We start from the raw sequence: 22,115 nt of genomic DNA, 5'->3' as shown, positions 1-22,115 counted from the left end.
ATAACGTTGTCATTCATAACGTGGTCGTTTAGTGCGTTGCCGTTCATAACGTGGTCGTTTAGAGCGTGGTCGTTGGTAACGTGGTCGTTCACAACGTGGTCGTTGAGAGCGTGGTCGTTCATAACGTGGTCGTTCGTAACGCGGTCGTTCGGAACGCGGTCGTTCGGAACGCGGTCGTTCGTAACGTGGTCGTTCGTAACGTGGTCGTTGAGAGCGTTGTCATTCGTAACGTGGTCCTTCGTAACGATGCCGTTCGTAACGTGGTCGTTGAGAGCGTGGTCGTTCGTAACGTGGTCGTTCGTAACATGGTCGTTTAGAGCGTTGTCGTTCATAACGTGTTCGTTGAGAGCGTGGTCGTTGGTAACGTGGTCGTTCATAACGTGGTCGTTTAGAGCGTTGTCGTTCATAACGTGGTCGTTGAGAGCGTGGTCGTTCGTAACGTGGTCGTTCGTAACGTGGTCGTTCATAACGTGGTCATTTGTAACGTTGTTGTTCATAACGTGGTCGTTGAGAGCGTTGTCGTTCGTAACGTGGTCGTTCGTAACGTTGTCGTTCGTAACGTTGTCGTTCGTAACGTTGTCGTTCGTAACGTTGTCATTCGTAACGTTGTCATTCATAACGTGGTCGTTCATAACGTTGTCATTCATAACGTGGTCGTTGAGCGCTAGGTCGTTCGTAACATGGTCGTTGAGAGCGTGGTCGTTCGTAACGTTGTCGTTCATAACGTGGTCGTTCGTAACATGGTCGTTCGTAATGTGGTCGTTGAGAGCGTGGTCATTCATAACGTGGTCGTTGAGAGCGTGGTCGTTCATAACGTGGCTGTTGAGAGCGTTGTCGTTCATAACGTGGTCGTTGAGAGCGTGGTCATTCATAACGTGGTCGTTGAGAGCGTGGTCGTTCATAACGTGGCTGTTGAGAGCGTTGTCGTTCGTAACGTGGTCGTTCGTAACGTGGTCGTTTGTAACGTTGTCGTTCATAACGTGGTCGTTGAGAGCGTTGTCGTTCGTAACGTGGTCGTTCGTAACGTTGTCGTTCATAACGTGGTCGTTGAGAGCGTTGTCGTTCGTAACGTGGTCGTTCGTAACGTTGTCATTCATAACGTGGTCGTTCATAACGTGGTCGTTTGTAACGTTGTCGTTCATAACGTGGTCGTTGAGAGCGTTGTCGTTCGTAACGTGGTCGTTCGTAACGTTGTCGTTCATAACGTGGTCGTTGAGAGCGTTGTCGTTCGTAACGTGGTCGTTCGTAACGTTGTCGTTCATAACGTGGTCGTTGAGAGCGTTGTCGTTCGTAACGTGGTCGTTCGTAACGTGGTCGTTTGTAACGTTGTCGTTCATAACGTGGTCGTTGAGAGCGTTGTCGTTCGTAACGTGGTCGTTCGTAACGTTGTCGTTCATAACGTGGTCGTTGAGAGCGTTGTCGTTCGTAACGTGGTCGTTCGTAACGTTGTCATTCATAACGTGGTCGTTCATAACGTGGTCGTTTGTAACGTTGTCGTTCATAACGTGGTCGTTGAGAGCGTTGTCGTTCGTAACGTGGTCGTTCGTAACGTTGTCGTTCATAACGTGGTCGTTGAGAGCGTTGTCGTTCGTAACGTGGTCGTTCGTAACGTTGTCGTTCATAACGTGGTCGTTGAGAGCGTTGTCGTTCGTAACGTGGTCGTTCGTAACGTTGTCATTCATAACGTGGTCGTTCATAACGTTGTCATTAATAACGTGGTCGTTGAGAGCGTGGTCGTTCGTAACGTGGTCGTTGAGAGCGTGGTCGTTCATAATGTGGTCGTTCGTAACGTTGTCGTTCATAACGTGGTCGTTGAGAGCGTTGTCGTTCGTAACGTGGTCGTTCGTAACGTGGTCGTTCGTAACGTTGTCGTTCATAACGTGGTCGTTGAGAGCGTTGTCGTTCGTAACGTGGTCGTTCGTAACGTTGTCATTCATAACGTGGTCGTTGAGAGCGTGGTCGTTCGTAACGTGGTCGTTGAGAGCGTGGTCGTTCGTAACGTGGTCGTTTGTAACGTTGTCGTTCATAACGTGGTCGTTGAGAGTGTTGTCGTTCGTAACGTGGTCGTTCGTAACGTGGTCGTTCGTAACGTTGTCGTTCATAACGTTGTCATTCATAACGTGGTCGTTCATAACGTTGTCATTCATAACGTGGTCGTTGAGAGCTTGGTCGTTCGTAACGTGGTCGTTGAGAGCGTGGTCGTTCGTAACGTTGTCGTTCATAACATGGTCATTCATAACGTGGTCATTGAGAGCGTGGTCGTTCATAACGTGGTCGTTGAGAGCGTGGTCATTCGTAACGTGGTCGTTGAGAGCGTGGTCGTTCGTAACGTTGTCGTTCATAACGTGGTCATTCATAACGTGGTCGTTGAGAGCGTGGTCGTTCGTAACGTGGTCGTTGAGAGCGTGGTCGTTCGTAACGTTGTCGTTCATAACGTGGTCATTCATAACGTGGTCGTTGAGAGCGTGGTCGTTCATAACGTGGTCATTGAGAGCGTGGTCGTTCATAACGTGGTCATTGAGAGCGTGGTCGTTCATAACGTGGTCATTGAGAGCGTGGTCATTCATAACGTGGTCGTTGAGAGCGTGGTCGTTCGTAACGTGGTCGTTGAGAGCGTGGTCGTTCGTAACGTTGTCGTTCATAACGTGGTCGTTCATAACGTGGTCGTTGAGAGCGTGGTCGTTCGTAACGTGGTCGTTCATAACGTGGTCGTTGAGAGTGTGGTCATTCATAACGTGGTCGTTGAGAGCGTGGTCGTTCATAACGTGGTCGTTGAGAGCGTGGTCGTTCGTAACGTTGTCGTTCATAACGTGGTCGTTCATAACGTGGTCGTTCATAACGTGGTCGTTGAGAGCGTGGTCGTTCGTAACGTTGTCGTTCATAACGTGGTCGTTCATAACATGGTCATTGAGAGCGTGGTCATTCATAACGTGGTCATTCATAACGTGGTCATTCATAACATGGTCATTCATAACATGGTCATTGAGAGCGTGGTCGTTCATAACGTGGTCGTTGAGAGCGTGGTCGTTCATAACGTTGTCGTTCATAACGTGGTCGTTCATAACGTGGTCGTTGAGAGCGTGGTCGTTCGTAACGTGGTCGTTCATAACGTGGTCGTTGAGAGCGTGGTCGTTCGTAACGTGGTCGTTGAGAGCGTGGTCGTTCGTAACGTTGTCGTTCATAACGTGGTCGTTCATAATGTGGTCGTTGAGAGCGTGGTCGTTCGTAACGTGGTCGTTCATAACGTGGTCGTTGAGAGTGTGGTCATTCATAACGTGGTCGTTGAGAGCGTGGTCGTTCATAACGTGGTCGTTGAGAGCGTGGTCGTTCGTAACGTTGTCGTTCATAACGTGGTCGTTCATAACGTGGTCGTTCATAACGTGGTCGTTGAGAGCGTGGTCGTTCGTAACGTTGTCGTTCATAACGTGGTCGTTCATAACATGGTCATTGAGAGCGTGGTCATTCATAACGTGGTCATTCATAACGTGGTCATTCATAACATGGTCATTGAGAGCGTGGTCGTTCATAACGTGGTCGTTGAGAGCGTGGTCGTTCATAACGTGGTCGTTCGCAACGTGGTCGTTCGCAACGTGGTCGTTCGTAACGTTGTCGTTCGTAACGTGGTCGTTCGTAACGTTGTCGTTCGTAACGGTGTCGTTCGTAGCGTTGTCGTTCGTAACGTTGTCGTTCGTAACGTTGTCGTTCGTAGCATTGTCGTTCGTAACGTTGTCGTTCGTAACGTTGTCGTTCGTAACGTTGTCATTCGTAACGTTGTCGTTCGTAGCATTGTCGTTCGTAGCATTGACGTTCGTAGCATTGTCGTTCGTAACGTGGTCGTTCGTAACGTGGTCGTTCGTAACGTTGTCGTTTAGAACTGAACTGTGACACAACATTTCCACTCTTGAATGTTTCTCTTGAATATATCTTTTTCTTTTTCTACTTTCCTGAAACTCGTATACTCCTTTCCTCTCTCTCCTGCCAACAAACAACTGCATTTCCACCAAACTGTATGTTATTATGTTACACATGGTGTACCATCACTCTAATGGAATCCCCCTCTGGCCGTTCTCAAAGGAAATGAAAGGAGAGTTGGAGTTGGATGTTTCCAGTTTCAGGTGCCTGCTGGTTTACTACCAACAGAACTCCAGGTGAATCTGAGCTGTGATTCTTTACCAAGGTGCTTCGGATAAAGTGTGAAATGAAGCTGCTCTCTCTCCTCCAGTGTGAACGCTCTGCTGAATGTGTACGCCTTGTTTTATGTGAGGTTGTTAAGTCAGAGCATGCCTCCATCAGTGATGCATGCATGTGTGTGTGTGTGTGTGTGCACGTGTGTGTGCATGTATCAACATGTGTGCACGGCCACACCCTGCCCCCACAAACATGTTTCATGCCTGTTTGATTAGCTGCCAGAAGGCTGAGTCTAATGTGAAGCATGTGAAGGTAATCAGTGCAGAGCGCTGCTCCAGCAGGCTGATTGAGAGGAACCGACTAGAGCCGAAACCAGGCGGACAGGACTGACTCAGTCACAGCTCTCTGGAGGCCAGTATCAGGATCAGGATCTGCACTGCTGACTGTATTACAGATGATCCGGCAGGCGAACACACACAGTCTCCACATCCACATTGACTCATGCAGTCATCACAGACTTAAAGGCCAGGAGCTCGGTGACAGTGACTACACAACGGCCGAGTGGAGACTGCTAGCGAGCTAACCGTTAGCTCCTGGTGTTTTGTTCCCCACAACTTACTTTACTTCATCAGTTAATCAAGATAATAATCAGATGAATCAGCGATGAAAATAATATTTACTGAGGGACAGCAATGAGCTGAATGAGGAGCGTCTCAGCTGAGCTTCTGGGGGACGGTTTGATCCTTTAAGGGTTTAGCAGCTCCAGTTTTTACTCATTATTATCGTCATTAGCAGCACGTCTCTAAAAGCTTGAGTTTAGGAGAAGCATCTTGGTTGGACTCAGAATCAGTCTGTAAACGAAGTAAAACATAAACAACGTAACATCAGTACGAGAACACGTAACTTCACGATAACTCGAACGTTGGTCTCCTGGTTCAAAGTCCTGTTTGTCTGAATTATGTTTGAGGGTTCAGACAGAGAGTCGCTATCTAACGAGTTGTGAATGAGAAGGAGATCAGGTGAAATCAATGATATTTTAGAAACGCCTCCGTACACATGCTCATCTCTACCGGTCACATGTTTGCTGTAATATTTGATCGTTGAACGTAATGTAGAGGAACAATGTTTAAAGAGAGAACTTTAAACATGTTGTCAGTAAGAAGCTTCAATTTCTGTAAATATCTTTTTCAAACACAAAAGACATAAAGTTCAATAGTTCATGTGATGATTAACTTAGCTTCAACTGTCGGTCAGTTTTAAGAACCGTTGAGAAAACGATCAGCAGATGAATCGACAACAAAGAAAGAAAAGCAGCTTCTAGATGAACATGAAATATAAACATGCTGCACGTTGTATTCCTCTGATAACAGATGAGATGATTCTCTGAAGATTGAAACCGATCCGAGAGCAGCACCACGGAGGTCCGTCAGAGAGCAGAACCTCTCCATCTCATCGCTTGTGGAGAACACAAACATGTCGGCCTTAATGTTTGGAGAAGGTGAAGCTGGAAGGTCCAAGGACACCTCGGCTCCGTGGGCCCCTGGACGTGGCCCCTTGCTGCCGGGGAGCTGATTGCTCTGTTTGAAAGGCAGATGTTTGTGCTCTGGATAATCTAAACGGAGGAATTCATTTTTTCAACGTATGGAGACCATGTTTGGACAGCCGCTGATGGAAAACAGCCACGACAGCTCAGTGAGGAATGTGAACAGAACGTTCCATCAGACAAACATTCAGCCGCCGCTGACGAGTCCAAGAACCTGATCCGGACTAGAAAATAGAGACGGGTTCAACAGTATGAATAATTCATCTGTGAACAGAGACGATATCCAGGAATGTGGGAGTGGACCTGAGTCCAGAGAAGCTGTTTTAATCTCAAGCAGCTGAAGCTTCACCAAAGATGATGATTCAGCAACATTAACTTGTGTGGCATCGAACCAGGAACCAGGAACGAACCATGACCGCTGGTCCACCGGGACACGCCTCAGCTTCTCATCTCCAACAGTAGCTTCTTATCTCCTGCTTTTCTTTAGACGTACATTAAAGTCTAAAGTCTACTTTCAACAGGCAGCCAATCAAATGAAGCCAGAGGCGGGCTTTGAGACAACTCAACCACTGACTTCCTGTTCAGCTGCTGGTTGATGCTATAGGGTTAGCTAGCTAGCTGGAGGGGTCTGCTGGTTTTAAAGGAGTCTTCTGTGGTGGACCAAAGGGTCAAAGGGTGGGACGTAACAAGCGCAGAAAGGATCAGCTGATCAATGTATTAGTTGAGCATTGATTCATTATTAATGAAGCACAAAAAGCAAACATCTCTGGTCCCAGCTCCTTACTGAACATCACAGTCAGCTGAATATCTTTGCTTTGCACCGTTCAGATGTCACATGGACATTTGACGAATGAAATAATTGGAGATAAAACTTAGGTGAATTCCAGGAGCAGGACCACACCTCAGCCACTCGCCCACTTCCGGCCACACTCCTATAACTACCTCCCCACTCTAAGCCTCGGCACGCTCGCGTTTTCTGTACTCGCAACCGGAACACCACGCAGAGGACGCCGCCAACCGCCATCGAGAGGGTCCGGGCAGCCAAACCCGCGATCTCCGCCTCGCCGACCAGCTGCATCCCCCCGCCAGAATCTGACAATACGAAGAGTCGGACTCACGGCCGTCCTCCTTTAACTCACATCTCGGTGGCAGAGGGAGACCCGCTACCTCCAGACGTAGACAACGGAAACGTAAATCCAGCTCTCTCCTTCTTCGCTCGCTGCAGACCAGCTCGGGAACGAGCCTCCGACGACTCTGGCTGCCCGGAAGACGCCGCCCCCCCCCCCCCGCGCTCCAGCCTGGTCCCCCATCGAGGACTCACCAGCTGATCGAAGACGCGCCAGCTGATCTCCAACTCGACCACAGTCTGCCTGCTAAGAGCATCGACGCAACAAGCAAACCGTGCCAACTCCTCATAACTTTCCCAAAGTCACGTTAGGAAAAAACAAACAAACACAACGTACCTACATGCAAACACTCCGGCGCGATGCCAACAACCGTGACGCCACCACGCACCCCGAGGCTCCGCCCCCCAACCCACAAGTTCCTGGTTGCCAGGTCGCAGCGCCTCACCTCTCATCCCCCTCCACCACCAGGAAGAAAAAGAGAGAAGAAAGGGAAAAGAAGAGTCGACACAACAAAGCAAACTGTGCCAACTCCTCACAAACTTTCCCAAAGTCACGTCAGAGAAAAAAAAAAAATACACAAACGTACCTACATCCACAACACACCTGGGTAACGCCAACGTCCGCGACGCCACCACGCCCCCCGAAACTCCGCCCCCCAAGTCCCGGGTTGCCAGGTCTTCTTTCTGTCCCCCTTTCTAAGCTGTCCCCCTTTCTAAACCGCCCCCCCCCCTCTAAGCTGTCCCTTTACTGTTCTCTTACACCACCTTTCTTCTGCCGTACCTAGGCACCGGGTTGCCAGGTCTTCTTTCCTCCATCCCCCTCCCCTATCCTGCTTTTCCTATGCAGATTCCTGGCACCGGGTTGCCAGGTTCCCTCTCCTCCGTCCCCCTCCCCTATCCTGCTTTTCCTACTACGCATACTCTTCCCTCTATGCAGATTCCTGGCACCGGGTTGCCAGGTCTTCATGCCTCTGTCCCCCTTTCTAAGCTGTCCCCCCTCTAAGCTGTCCCTTTACTGTTCTCTTACACCACCTTTCTTCTGCCGTACCTAGGCACCGGGTTGCCAGGTCTTCTTTCCTCCGTCCCCCTCCCCTATCCTGCTTTTCCTACTACGCATGCTCTTCCCACCATGCAGATTCCTGGCACCGGGTTGCCAGGTTCCCTCTCCTCTGTCCCCCTCCCCTATCCCGCTTTTCCAACTACGCATGCTCTTCCCACTACGCAGATTCCGGGCACCGGGTTGCCAGGTCTTCTTGCCTTTGTCCCCCTCTCTAAGCGCAACAACGCAACCACTGAACGGAACAACGCAACCACTGAACGCAACAACGCAACCACTGAACGCAACAATGCAACCACTGAACGCAGCAAGCAACAACGAATCGCAGAGAGAGAGAGAAAAAGAAGAGAGGAAAGAAGGAAGAGAAGAAAGAGAAGAGAGAGAAAGGAAGAGAGAGAGAAAGAAAGAGAGAGGAAGAAGATAAAAGACAGCAAAGTAGAGAAGAAAGAGAAAGAAGGAGAGAAAGAGAGAAAGAAAGGAAGAAGAAAGAGAGAAAGAAAGGAAGAAGAAAGCTTCCAGCGATGGACCCACACAATTGGCCAACAACGATGCCGCTCCCTCTGCCGTCTTTTGGGGGTTTTCCACGACGGACGACGTTTGCGTAGACCAGCCTCGGATCTTGCAAGCAGATGCCAAGTCGTTTCCCCTCATGCTATGAAATCGGACCAATAGTAGCCACAGCATCACGTGGGGCCGCGGATGGCCCAGCAGTCCATCCCTTAAACTCCTGACAACCTAGCAGTCGGTTACCAATCATCAAATGACGCTGCGACACCCGTCCGCCAAGGGCGCGTCCTCGACAGATTAAGACTGCTGCGAGGACACAAAACCAGTGGAGAAATATTTGGAAAGAACTTTTTATTTACGGGGAGAAGTGGTAGTTGTAGTAGACATAATTAGCATTTTAGCGGCATTTATTGTTGTTTTCATAAAGTGTATTCATAAAAAACAAACAGTTACATGAGCAATGAGTTTACTTAAAGCCTCCAAACAGAAAAGCAACACTGAGAGAGTTGAGATGCAGGCTCTCACTTATCAGGCTGAGAAGAAGGAATCCACTTTGTTTAGTCTGGACTCAGTCAGGCTGAACCTGCTGTCATCTTAAAGGTTGGAACTGATTCATTCTGTTTCTACTTTGTTTCATGCTTTGTTTGTGAGAATGCTAGAAAAGGGAACGTTGAAGACAATTCAGAGTAAAGATGTAAAATAGGCGGCTAAAGAGAAACTTATATCCTGACAATATCTGCAGGAAGTTCCTCATTAGGGAGTTCCTCATTAGGGAGTTCCTCAGCAGATCTTTGAGGCAGGAAGCTGATTTAGTAATTATCTCTTGAAGCAAACTAACGCCCACAAACTCACGAATCAACTATGAGCTCCTACAAAGAGAACTTGACTGCAGGAATAAAGCACCAAAGAAGAAGAAAAGTGACTCTCATTGGTTTTATGGCTCATTTAGAGTGAACGTATGTGACAGGATGAGGAAGACGATGATGAGGAACTAAACCACTGTGGCACCTTGTTGACTCTCAGCTGTGAGTGTTAGTGATGATGTCATACCTGGAACGGGTTCAGCGTCTGGCTCAAAGGCACTTCGGCAGGACAGGAGGGCAGAGAGTCTGAAGATCCTGAAGGAGACCAGAGAGATGGATTATTGATACTGCTACGATACTACTGCAATACTACAGTAATACTACTGTGATACTACTGTAATACTACTGCAATACTACTGTGATACTACTGTGATACTACTGTAATACTACTGCAATACTACTGTGATACTACTGTGATACTACTGTAATACTACTGTAATACGACTGTGATACTACTGTAATACTACTGTAATACGACTGTGATACTACTGTAATACTACTGTAATACGACTGTGATACTACTGTAATACTACTGTAATACGACTGTGATACTACTGTAATACTACTGTAATACGACTGTGATACTACTGTAATACTACTGTAATACGACTGTGATACTACTGTAATACTACTGTAATACGACTGTGATACTACTGTAATACTACTGCGATACTACTGTGATACTACTGCGATACTACTGTAATACTACTGTGATACGACTGTGATACTACTGTAATACTACTGTACTACTACTGTGATACTACTGTAATACTACTGCGATACTACTGTGATACTACTGTAATACTACTGTGATACTACTGTAATACTACTGCGATACTACTGTGATACCACTGTAATACTACTGTAATACGACTGTGATACTACTGTAATACTACTGTACTACTACTGTGATACTACTGTGATACTACTGCGATACTACTGTGATACTACTATAATACTACTGTGATACTACTGTAATACTACTGTAATACGACTGTGATACTACTGTAATACTACTGTAATACGACTGTGATACTACTGTAATACTACTGTAATACTACTGCGATACTACTGTAATACTACTGCGATACTACTGCGATACTACTGTAATACTACTGTGATACTACTGTAATACTACTGTGATACTACTGTAATACTACTGTAATACGACTGTGATACTACTGTAATACTACTGTGATACTACTGTGATACTACTGTACTACTACTGTGATACTACTGTAATACTACTGTGATACGACTGTGATACTACTGCAATACTACTGCGATACTACTGCGATACTACTTTAATACTACTGTGATACTACTGCGATACTACTGCGATACTACTGCGATACTACTGTAATACTACTGTGATACTACTGTGATACTACTGTGATACTACTGTAATACCACTGTGATACCACTGCAATACCACTGTGATACTACTGCAATACTACTGCGATACTACTGTAATACTACTGCAATACTACTGCGATACGACTGCGATACTACTGCGATACCACTGCGATACTACTGCGATACTACTGCGATACTACTGCAATACTACTGTAATACTACTGATACTACTGCGATACTACTGTGATACTACTGTAATACTACTGTAATACGACTGTGATACTACTGTAATACTACTGTGATACTACTGTAATACTACTGTAATACGACTGTAATACGACTGTAATACTACTGTAATACTACTGCGATACTATTGCAATACTACTGTGATACGACTGTGATACTACTGTAATACTACTGTGATACTACTGTGATACTACTGCGATACTACTGTGATACTACTGCAATACTACTGTGATACTACTGTAATACTACTGTAATATGACTGTGATACTACTGTAATACTACTGCGATACTACTGCGATACTACTGTGATACTACTGTAACTATTAATAGCATTAAATCTGGTTTAAGTCCTATTCATCAGATTGTTAAACGATGAATCCTTGAACACAGGTTCATAGTTAGGACTGTTTCAGGTTTCTAGTTAGGACTGGTTCAGGTTTCTAGTTAGGGCTGGTTCAGGTTTCTAGTTAGGACTGGTTCCGGTTTCTAGTTAGGGCTGGTTCAGGTTTCTAGTTAGGACTGGTTCAGGTTTCTAGTTAGGACTGGTTCAGGTTTCTAGTTAGGGCTGGTACAGGTTTCTAGTTAGGACTGGTTCAGGTTTCTAGTTAGGGCTGGTTCAGGTTTCTAGTTAGGGCTGGTTCAGATTTCTAGTTAGGGCTGGTTCAGGTTTCTAGTTAGGGCTGGTTCAGGTTTCTAGTTAGAGCTGGTTCAGGTTCATAGTTAGGACTGGATCAGGTTTCTAGTTAGGGCTGGTTCAGGTTTCTAGTTAGAGCTGGTTCAGGTTTCTAGTTAGGGCTGGTTCAGGTTTCTAGTTAGGGCTGGTTCAGGTTTCTAGTTAGGACTGGTTCAGGTTTCTAGTTAGGACGTTCAGGTTTCTAGTTAGGACTGGTTCAGGTTTATAGTTAGGGCTGATTCAGGTTTCTAGTTAGAGCTGGTTCAGGTTTCTAGTTAGGGCTGGTTCAGGTTTCTAGTTAGGGCTGGTTCAGGTTTCTAGTTAGGACTGGTTCATGTTTCTAGTTAGGACTGGTTCAGGTTTCTAGTTAGGACTGGTTCAGGTTTCTAGTTAGGACTGGTTCAGGTTTCTAGTTAGGGCTGGTTCAGGTTTCTAGTTAGAGCTGGTTCAGGTTTCTAGTTAGGACTGGTTCATGTTTCTAGTTAGGGCTGGTTCAGGTTTATAGTTAGAGCTGGTTCAGGTTTCTAGTTAGGGCTGGTTCAGGTTTCTAGTTAGGGCTGGTTCAGGTTTCTAGTTAGGGCTGGTTCAGGTTTCTAGTTAGAGCTGGTTCAGGTTTCTAGTTAGGGCTGGTTCAGGTTTCTAGTTAGGGCTGGTTCAGGTTTCTAGTTAGGGCTGGTTCAGGTTGTCCTTGGTCCAACTCCTAGATATGCTGCTATAGACCCAGACTGCTGGGCCTCTCTCCTCCTCTTCCTCTCCATCTGTATATATCTATGTACATATATAACGTTGTAGAGTTTTCAACATTGTCAGTGTGTTTTTTTAAAGTTGTGGTACTGATCCGTCAGCACAAACAACAGAGTGTAAACACAGGCAAAGTGACTTCCTGATCTTAGATCAGAGAAACAGGAAATCCATCAGTCATCATTGAGCATCAGTGGGTTTGTGTTTGGTCCACAGTTTACATCTGAACACTCAGCAGACTCAACATTTGGTTTGTGCAGTTTACATTCTGAGATCATCACATCTGATGACGCTCACAGACAACATTCTGAGGGTTTCATTGGATCAATATTTAAAGTATCACATATAGGTCGGTTCTGCTTCAATTCATGTTTGTTGTTTTTTAACCTTCAAAAACGATAGAAAAGATTGAACCACTTCATTCAAACGGATTTAGTTCAAATACTTTTATTGGTTTTAGTGTGAAGACGTCAGACAGTCGAAACATCATTTGAATCAGAAGTTGTGAGACACTCGGTAGAGTCCTAGTCCTCAGAAACCACCAGAAGACAAACCACCAGAAGACAAACCACTAGAAGACAAACCACCAGAAGACAAATCACCAGAAGACAAACCACCAGAAGACAAACCACCAGAAGACAAACCACCAGAAGACAAACCATTAGAAGACAAACCACCAGAAGACAAATCACCAGAAGACATACCACTAGAAGACAAACCACCAGAAGACAAATCACCAGAAGACAAACCACCAGAAGACAAACCACCAGAAGACAAACCATTAGAAGACAAACCACCAGAAGACAAATCACCAGAAGACAAACCACCAGCAGACAAATCACCAGAAGACAAACCACCAGAAGACAAACCACCAGAAGACAAACCACCAGCAGACAAATCACCAGAAGACAAACCACCAGAAGACAAACCACCAGAAGACAAACCACCAGAAGACAAACCACTAGAAGACAAACCACTAGAAGACAAACCACCTGATCCTACAGGACTCAGTGAAGTAAACAATGAAGAGTAAACCTCCTCACAGTTAAGCCTTGTTGACGTTATCCTCCATTCGTGTGTGTGTGTGTGTGTGTGATGTATGAATGCATTCTCTTCTGCTGACCTCTGACCTGTGAGCAGAAGCTTGTGAACATGTTGAGAATTGTTGGTACAACCCTTTTTTAATTTTTTGAAACAATGAAGAGTAAACCTCCTCACAGTTAAGCCTTGTTGACGTTATCCTCCATTCGTGTGTGTGTGTGTGTGTGTGTGTGTGTGATGTATGAATGCATTCTCTTCTGCTGACCTCTGACCTGTGAGCAGAAGCTTGTGAACATGTTGAGAATTGTTGGTGGAGCTCCTGATCACGTTCTACGTATCTGAAGGTTTTTAAAGGAATATGATGCAGAAACTAGAGCGTCTGTGTTCAGAGAGCTTCAGCTTCATGACTTACTTATTGTTTTAAGGTCTTAAACAGTCTGATATTAGGTTTGAATAAGTTTCATGTGAGCGTCGGCTGGTTCGTTAAAGTCATCGACCGTACAACCCTTTTTTAATTTTTTGATTTGAGTTGCAGATATTCCAAACATTGATTGCTCCTGATGCCGTACTTCTGAACCAAGTGAGGGAATGAAACCATGGTGTTATTATTGAAGATGTGTTTCAGATGAGTGATGCCTTTAGCGGACCATGTGTGGAGACTTAGAGGAGTCTTGTGACTTAGAAATCAGGATTGTTCCAGATGGGAGTCACATTTGAAGGTGCAAAAGTGATGTTAGTGATTTTGTGGTTTTCTGCTGTTGTTAGTATATTGAAACAAGGATGGCGTTTGATAGATTGGCTTAAAAATGGTAAGTCAGAAATCTGAATGTCCTGACAAACTGTCTGTTCTATATCTAACCATGTGTTGTCTGATTGGCTGGGTGGATCCATTTAAGAATGTACTGAAGTTTATTTGCTAGAGAGTAGTGAAAAGAATGTGGAGCTTCAAGTCCTCCTTGTGTTTTTGGTTTTTGTAGAGTGGCCCCCCTTGGATGTTTCATCCTTTTGTTGCATTTATACATGAAATCATGGTCAATATAATTTAGCTTTTTGACAAGAATTTGCAAAAAAAACCTCTTTAATATCAAAGTGAAAACTGATTTTTACTAAATAATGTCAATTAATTAAAAATATATAAGGTAAAGTAAAGATTGCATAAGTATTCAGCCCCTTCAGGTCAATATTTAGTAAATGCACCTCTGGCTGCAATCACAGCACTGAGGGGAAAACATCCAAGAGGGGTGAATACTTTTTATAGGCACTGTATATATATGTATATATATGTATATATATGTATAAGTATATGCCTTCCTTCAGAGTAAAAGCTCTGAACACAACCAATATGTCTTTAAACATTTGAATAAACTAACGGACTGAACTCTTAGTGAATCATTACTTCTCTCTTCACTATTTCCATTTTACAACACTATGTATATAACTGAATAAACTTTTAGAATATGCATTAATATATGTATAAAATATGCAGAATTGAATATTAATATTCTAAGTTTGTATGATTAAAGCAGCATCAATAGCTCGACCAAAAGTGCTGATACATGAGTAAGAACATTCATTCTTGTACCGTGAAAGGACACATCCAAACATCCTCACACTTTACATGGAACATTAGACGACACTTCACACAGTGAATCTTTACAGACTAGACTAAAACAAATCCTCAGTTTTTATCAGCTGATGAAGAAGTGAAGATCATCCTGAACTGAAAACCAACTCCAGTCTGCAGGTCTGAAGGTGAGTCAAGTAACAATCACAAAGCTTCATGCAAACTCTGATCATTCTCATTCCATTCATGCACAGAAGTAAAAAGACACTTACAGGTCTGCTGCTGTCGTCCTCTGCGCTCCAAACACAACAGTCCTGCAGCCATGTAGGGAGGTTCAGGCTGGTCTCTGCAGGAAACCCCTCCCAGCCGCCGTCGCCTCCCACACTGGAGGAGAGGAAAGCTTGACCACCTCTGAGCTCTGATATTCCACTTCTCAGTGATTTTATGATCACTTTATTTCTTCTTGTCTTTTCAGTGTTCTTTCTTAGATATATATTTATACTGTACATACTTAAATGTTAAATGTTTATGCTTAGTTTCTCTGTTCTACTTGGTTGTCTTTAATGTCCTTTTTTTTTACATTTCTCTTGTGTATTGTATATATTACATGTGTGTGTATGTACGATGAGCGCAATGTGTAACTAACACGCTCACAATGACGAACGCTAACACGCTCACAATGATGAACGTTAACACGCTCACAATGACGAACGCTAACACGCTCACAATGACAGCGCTAACACGCTCACAATGACGAACGCCAACACGCTCACAATGACAGCGCTAACACTCTCACAATGACAACGCTAACACGCTCACAATGACAGCGCTAACACGCTCACAATGACGAACGCTAACACGCTCACAATGACAGCGCGAACACTCTCACAATGACAACGCTAACATGCTCACAATGACGAACGCTAACATGCTCACAATGACGAACGCTAACATGCTCACAATGACGAGCGCGAACACTCTCACAATGACGAACGCCAACACGCTCACAATGACAGCGCTAACACTCTCACAATGACAACGCTAACACGCTCACAATGACAGCGCTAACACGCTCACAATGACAGCGCGAACACTCTCACAATGACAACGCTAACATGCTCACAATGACGAACGCTAACACGCTCACAATGACGAACGCTAACACGCTCACAATGACGAACGCTAACACGCTCACAATGACGAACGCTAACACGCTCACAATGACGAACGCTAACATGCTCACAATGACGAACGCTAACATGCTCACAATGACGAGCACGAACACTCTCACAATGACGAACGCTAACACGCTCACAATGACGAACGCTAACATGCTCACAATGACGAACGCTAACATGCTCACAATGATAAGCGCAAACACTCTCACAATGACAACGCTAACATGCTCACAATGACGAACGCTAACATGCTCACAATGACGAACGCTAACATGCTCACAATGACGAGCGCGAACACTCTCACAATGACGAACGCTAACATGCTCACAATGACGAACGCTAACATGCTCACAATGACGAACGTTAACATGCTCACAATGACGAGCGCGAACACTCTCACAATGACGAACGCTAACACGCTCACAATGACGAACGCTAACATGCTCACAATGACGAGCGCGAACACTCTCACAATGACGAGCGCTAACACGCTCACAATGACGAACGCTAACACGCTCACAATGACGAACGTTAACACGCTCACAATGACGAACGCTAACACGCTCACAATGACGAACGCTAACACGCTCACAATGACGAACGTTAACACGCTCACAATGACGAACGCTAACACGCTCACAATGACGAACGCTAACACGCTCACAATGATGCTAATTCCGTGTTCACACCAAACGCGTCAATTTTTTGACGCGCGTCTAGATTACATACAAAGTCTATGCACAGATGCGATGAGACTGGCGCGCCGTGATTTTGCGATGGCGCGGCGCGTCAAACAACAATGGAGGAGAAATCAACAGTGGCGGATTGTGGGTTCCCCGAGTTCTATGATACGTCGTCGTATCTCTACCGCGACCGATCTAAAAAAGATATGGCATGGAGGAAAGTAAGTGAGGACGTCGGCCAACCTGGTAAGTTATTATTATGTCTTTGTTACTTGATTCTAGCTATCGGCTGTACTTTACTAACTAGCTATATGAACCATGTTAGCATGTAAAGCTAGCCCAACCACCGGCTTTCACACTAAATACGTTATGCGTTTCTTGTCAGATGAGATTTGCCGACGGAAGTGGAAGACTCTCAGGGACACCTATTTGAGAAAGAGGAGAGAGGAGACCGAGAGAAAGAGTTGCTCAGGAGCAGGGCCATCAAAGAAATGGAAGTACTCTGCGGTTCTCTCTTTCCTCAACCCCTTCGTGACTGCCAGGAGAGTAGCGGTAACATGGGGAGGGGTCGAGGGAGACAGTACCGCAGAGTACTATTTAATTAAAGCAGCACTTTTGAGTTCTAAAATTGTTTTATTGTTGATGTTCAAAGATGAACTAGATCGGTCATCAGAGGACGGTGAGGAAGAACCTCAAGGTGCTGCTGCTCCTCCTCCTGCTCCTACACCACCCATGGGTATGTACATCACAAAAGTTGGATTGCATTTTTTTGTATGAATATAATTCATGCATTCATGGTATGTTTTTCACAATGACAAATATTTACTTCACAAGCTATTGTAGTGATGGGATGCAATAGTTTCACAAAATATGTTTCCATGTCATACAAGAAAGAGAAGGGCCCGAAAAAGGCCAACAGGGATCGAAAGGCAGCGGGACGTAGAGGAGCGCATTCTGCAGGCCTCGGAAAGAGACACCCCTGTTCCACCAGCTCCACCATTGTCAGCCGATGAACACTTCATGAGGGGCCTGGTTCCTTCCCTGGCAAGATTGCCACCCCAGCAAAAGGAATATGTCAAATTTCGAATTTATGAAGCCAGCACTGTGGTGCTGAATTTGGAACATTTGGAATAAATGTCTGGGGGACAATCTTTCCAGGGAATGAACCAGGAATTCAAAGAAATTTATTTTGTGTATATATATAGCATTGTTATTATTGAATACTAATTATATTGTTTTATAATACTTGTTTTTTTTTATATTTTGATTGCATTTAAAAAAATTAAAAATAAATGCACGTTCATGTTACTTTGTCCATGTCCTTTATTGTAGTTTTACAAGAAAACTCTCAACAAACAAAGGATACAACTATCCTATATATATATATGTAACGGTATGTGCCTTTTTTATAACATCCCATCACTGCACTGAATATAGTACATGATAGTGTGGGATGATTGTATTGTGAAGGACACACTGCTACTACATATATTAAGTAATATTGCAGGAAGTTTGCTCAGTAGTAATGTGTGGGTGGCTCTTAAAAGAGCCGTTTTGGATGTGCTTGGGCATTACACGGTGTCTTGCCATGGGACCGTTCCCTCAGCAGAGAAGTAGGATGTGAAGGCCTCCCTCACCCTGATGGCGTCTCTTGCCGAGTTGTTGGCAGCAATTCTTCCCAGATCTGGCAGTGGCTCCACCTCTCCGACCGGTATGGTCACTGCAGTTGTTGCGGTGGTTTTCCGCAGGAAGTTATGCAGAACACATGTAGCATTCACACACTTCTCTGCAACTTCTGGGTGGACCTCAATGGCTCGCCTGTACATCCTCCACTGAGAAGAAAGGATCCCAAAGGCATTCTCCACAACCAACCGAGCTCGGGAGAGACGGTAATTGAAGATCCGGCGGTCCCTTGGAAGGATGCGGCCGGGGAATGGCCTCATGAGATTTTTTCTCAGTAGAAAGGCCTCGTCAGCAACAAAGACGTGTGGCTGAAGTCCTTGGTGGTCAGCTCCTGGTAGTGGCAGGTCAGCAGGCAGTTGGAGGGTGCCAGATTTAAGAGCTTGACCAAAAGCTGAGTTGGCCAGACTCCCACCATCGCTGATTCTTCCGTAGCCTCCGACATCAATCAGCCGGAAACAATATTTCGCATCCACAACTGCCAGGAGAACCAATGAGAATGTTCCCTTGTAGTTGAAGAACTGAGATCCGGAATTAGCAGGGGCTTTGAGGACAACATGCTTTCCATCCAGTGCACCACAGCAGAGAGGAAAATTCCACCGCTCCTCAAACTGCACAGCAAATAGCTGTGGCAACATCTGAGATAATACTGGAGACAGTGGAGACCCCAACACAGAAGCTGTTTGCGATGGTCCTAAAGGAGTCACCAGTAGCAAGATATCTGCAGCACAGAAGAACATTCAATTTAACAGAGTTATATTGAAGATACTGTAGCTGCTAATATAAGTCGTTTTTTATTGATATGACTGCACAGCTGCTGTCATGAATAATAAACATCTTAAATGCTGGTGATTTTCCAGAACAAGTTGCATAGTATGTAGATATGTGTATAATCAAAAGCATGACCGTCGTAACTATGCCTTATTAAGATTACGTTATTTTGAGTATTGTCGGAGTTCGGAGCCATCATGGATCCAAACTCCATTCAGAAAAACTATGTTAAAGTGGCCTGCTTGCCCTGTTGTGGACAGACAAAGCCTGAACTTATTTCATTCTTTCATTGATTCATTTTATGAAACTGCCACTCACCGGAAACAGATGGACAGGCGCAGCTGAGATGGAACGCCTGTAGTTGGTGTCCAGCCGAGAAATCCTGGGACCGACCCGAGCCAACAGGTCATCAAACTGGCTAATGGTTAGCCTCATGTAGCGCTGGAAGCGGCAGTCATCCAGATGTAGTTCCTGGAGAAGTCTGTGAAATTCACAGAGCTGTGTGCGCCTACGGATGCTCTTATGAACCCAGAGACGACGGCGTTTGGCATTCCGACGTTTGAGGGACTTCCACAACAAGTACAAAGTACCAATTGTCCTTATTCCTTTCACGGTTGATAGTGAAAAGAAATGGCGGCCAGGTGAACGGCTTCCAGGTCGATAAACCACGCCCCCTCTCCGGCGCGGCGCGATTTTGCAGCGTTTGGTGTGAACACGACCAGCGGTGCGATTTTGCGGCGCCTCAAAAAATCAACGCGTTTGGTGTGAACGCAGCATAACACGCTCACAATGACAAACGTTAACACGTTCATCTGGGACTTCTTACCTGGGACTGTTTACCTGGGATAGTTTACCTGGGACCGTTCACTAGGGACCATTTACCTTGGACCGGTTACCTGGGACCGTTCACTTGGGACTGTTTACCTGGGACCGTTGACCTGGGACCGTTCACTTGGGACCGTTGACCTGGGACCGTTCACCTGGGACCGTTCACCTGGGACCGTTTACAGGGAAGTGTTCACTTGGGACCGTTTACCTGGAACCGTTCACCTGGGATCGTTTACAGGGAACTGTTCACCTGGGACCGTTCACCTGGGACCGTTTACGTGGGACTGTTCACCTGGGATCGTTTACAGGGAAGTGTTCACCTGGGACCGTTCACCTGGGACCGTTTGCCTGTTTAACTTCCGATCTGATGTCGGATGAATAAAATCCTCCCAGGTTAAAATATAGAGTTAAAAACCATCAACATCTAAAAGCTTCCATCAGACAACAAAGAGGATATGACGCCATTAAAGACCTTCTGTTACAGTCAGAACCATCTAAATGTTCCTCCGTGTAACTGAGACCATGTCAAAGACCTTCTGTTCCAAAGAGTCCAATAATAGTGAATCACCCACAGGAGGAACAAACAGCAGCTTCCCCTCCTCCACGTCCTGACATACAAAAGCTTAGGAGTAGTTTCTCATTTGATTTCCCAGGAACGTTATAATATCATGTTGGTATATTGGACTTTACCATTATTCCACTCCTTTATCAGACTCGAGAGGAACGCAGTGGTTCTGTAAAGTTCTCTGGTGACTCAACACAAACTAAACAGAGCTATATGGTTACCTCTCTTCAGCATTCAAGCTGCTCATTAACAGCCAACCAAACTCAAAGATTACAAACCATGGAGGGGCCAACACAGTCCGATGGTTGAGTGCCGTGACTGAAAGGTTTAAGGTCAACCAATTGCTGTTGTTAGAAAAGACGTGTGAGCCAATCAGCTCACAGTATGACATAATGTGATACTTAAACGCCTACAGTAAAGCTAAAATGATCTCAGAGATCATTTCCACATGTTCACATACTGTAACAATGGAAACTACATGGTCTTGGTCTTGTCCCTGAACCACCTTTGGGAGTCCGCCCCAGACCTGGAGGAGGACCAGTCTCCCACGTAGCACGTTGCTGGAACCAAACACACTCCTCGCCCCACTCCTCGACGGTTCCGCAACCATCCTCTGTCTCCTCTACATGATAACGGAAATAATTGATATCTTCTGGGTCCAGGCTACAAGGCTAATGACACCAATGACTCTCTCCAGGAAAAGTCGGGGCCCTGTATGCAGCTAGCCGTCTCAATTCCTGTCTTGCAAGTTTATAGAAAAAGAAAGGTGAGGCTGCGAAGAAACAACAGTAAACATGCAAACTTATCAAACTTAGCATACATTCCTCGTCAGCCTGTCCAAATAAATTGGGCAAAGAAAGCTTTAACCACATTAAACTTAGCTTTATTAAATGTCAGGTCTCTGTCAGGAAAAACATTTTTAATCAATGATTTTATTGTTGGGCACAAACTGGACATTTTGTTTTTAACTGAAACTTGGTTAAATCAAGATAACAGTGCAGCTGTTCTTATTGAATCAACACCTCACAACTTCAGTTTCATGAGCGAAACAAGAGCGCATAAGAAAGGAGGTGGAGTTGCTGTTTTATTTAATGATTCTCTTCAATGCAAGCAGATGTCCTTTGGTCATTTTAGTTCTTTTGAATATGTGGCTCTGAACTCCACTCAAGCTTTATTCCTAAACATTTACAGACCACCTAAATACTGTGCAACCTTCTTTGATGAGTTTACTGAACTGCTGTCTGTAATCTGCATTGATTTTGACTGTGTTGTTATTGTTGGTGATTTTAATATCCATGTTGATAATCCCCAGGACAGAGAGTCTATAGAACTATGTGGTGTCCTTGATAACTATGATCTGACTCAGCATGTGACAGGACCCACCCACAACAGGGGGCACACTCTGGACCTAATCATCACCAAAGGTGTAAACATTTCCAAGGTTGCTGTGACTGATGTTGCACTCTGATCATTTCTGTGTTCTGTGTAGAAACGAGAGTGTCGGAAAGCTGAGCGCAGGTGGCGAAAAACTAATCTCCAGGTTCACTGTGACATCTATAATGAGA

General features: G+C 45.1%; 1 protein-coding gene across 4 annotated transcripts in view; it reads right to left on the bottom strand.

Moving 5' to 3' along the window:
- The window catches only part of col6a4a (collagen, type VI, alpha 4a), a 55,927-nt gene extending 40,793 nt beyond the window's left edge, over nucleotides 1-15,134 (bottom strand). For 2 of the 4 annotated variants that reach the window (XM_079275805.1, XM_079275807.1), the window contains exons 1-2: nucleotides 15,118-15,134; nucleotides 9,412-9,479 (exon numbers count right to left, since the gene is read on the bottom strand). The gene's annotated coding sequence lies outside the window, so the exon portion shown is untranslated. The remainder of the gene's footprint in view (nucleotides 1-9,411; nucleotides 9,480-15,117) is intronic. The other 2 variants (XM_079275806.1, XM_079275808.1) reach the window with 1 other exon arrangement.
- Between the last annotated feature and the right edge of the window lie 6,981 nt (nucleotides 15,135-22,115).

This window comes from Melanostigma gelatinosum (assembly GCF_949748355.1).
Source record: "Melanostigma gelatinosum genome assembly, chromosome: 9".
Lineage (NCBI taxonomy): Eukaryota > Metazoa > Chordata > Actinopteri > Perciformes > Zoarcidae > Melanostigma > Melanostigma gelatinosum.
This window is presented reverse-complemented; position numbering and strand designations above follow the sequence as displayed.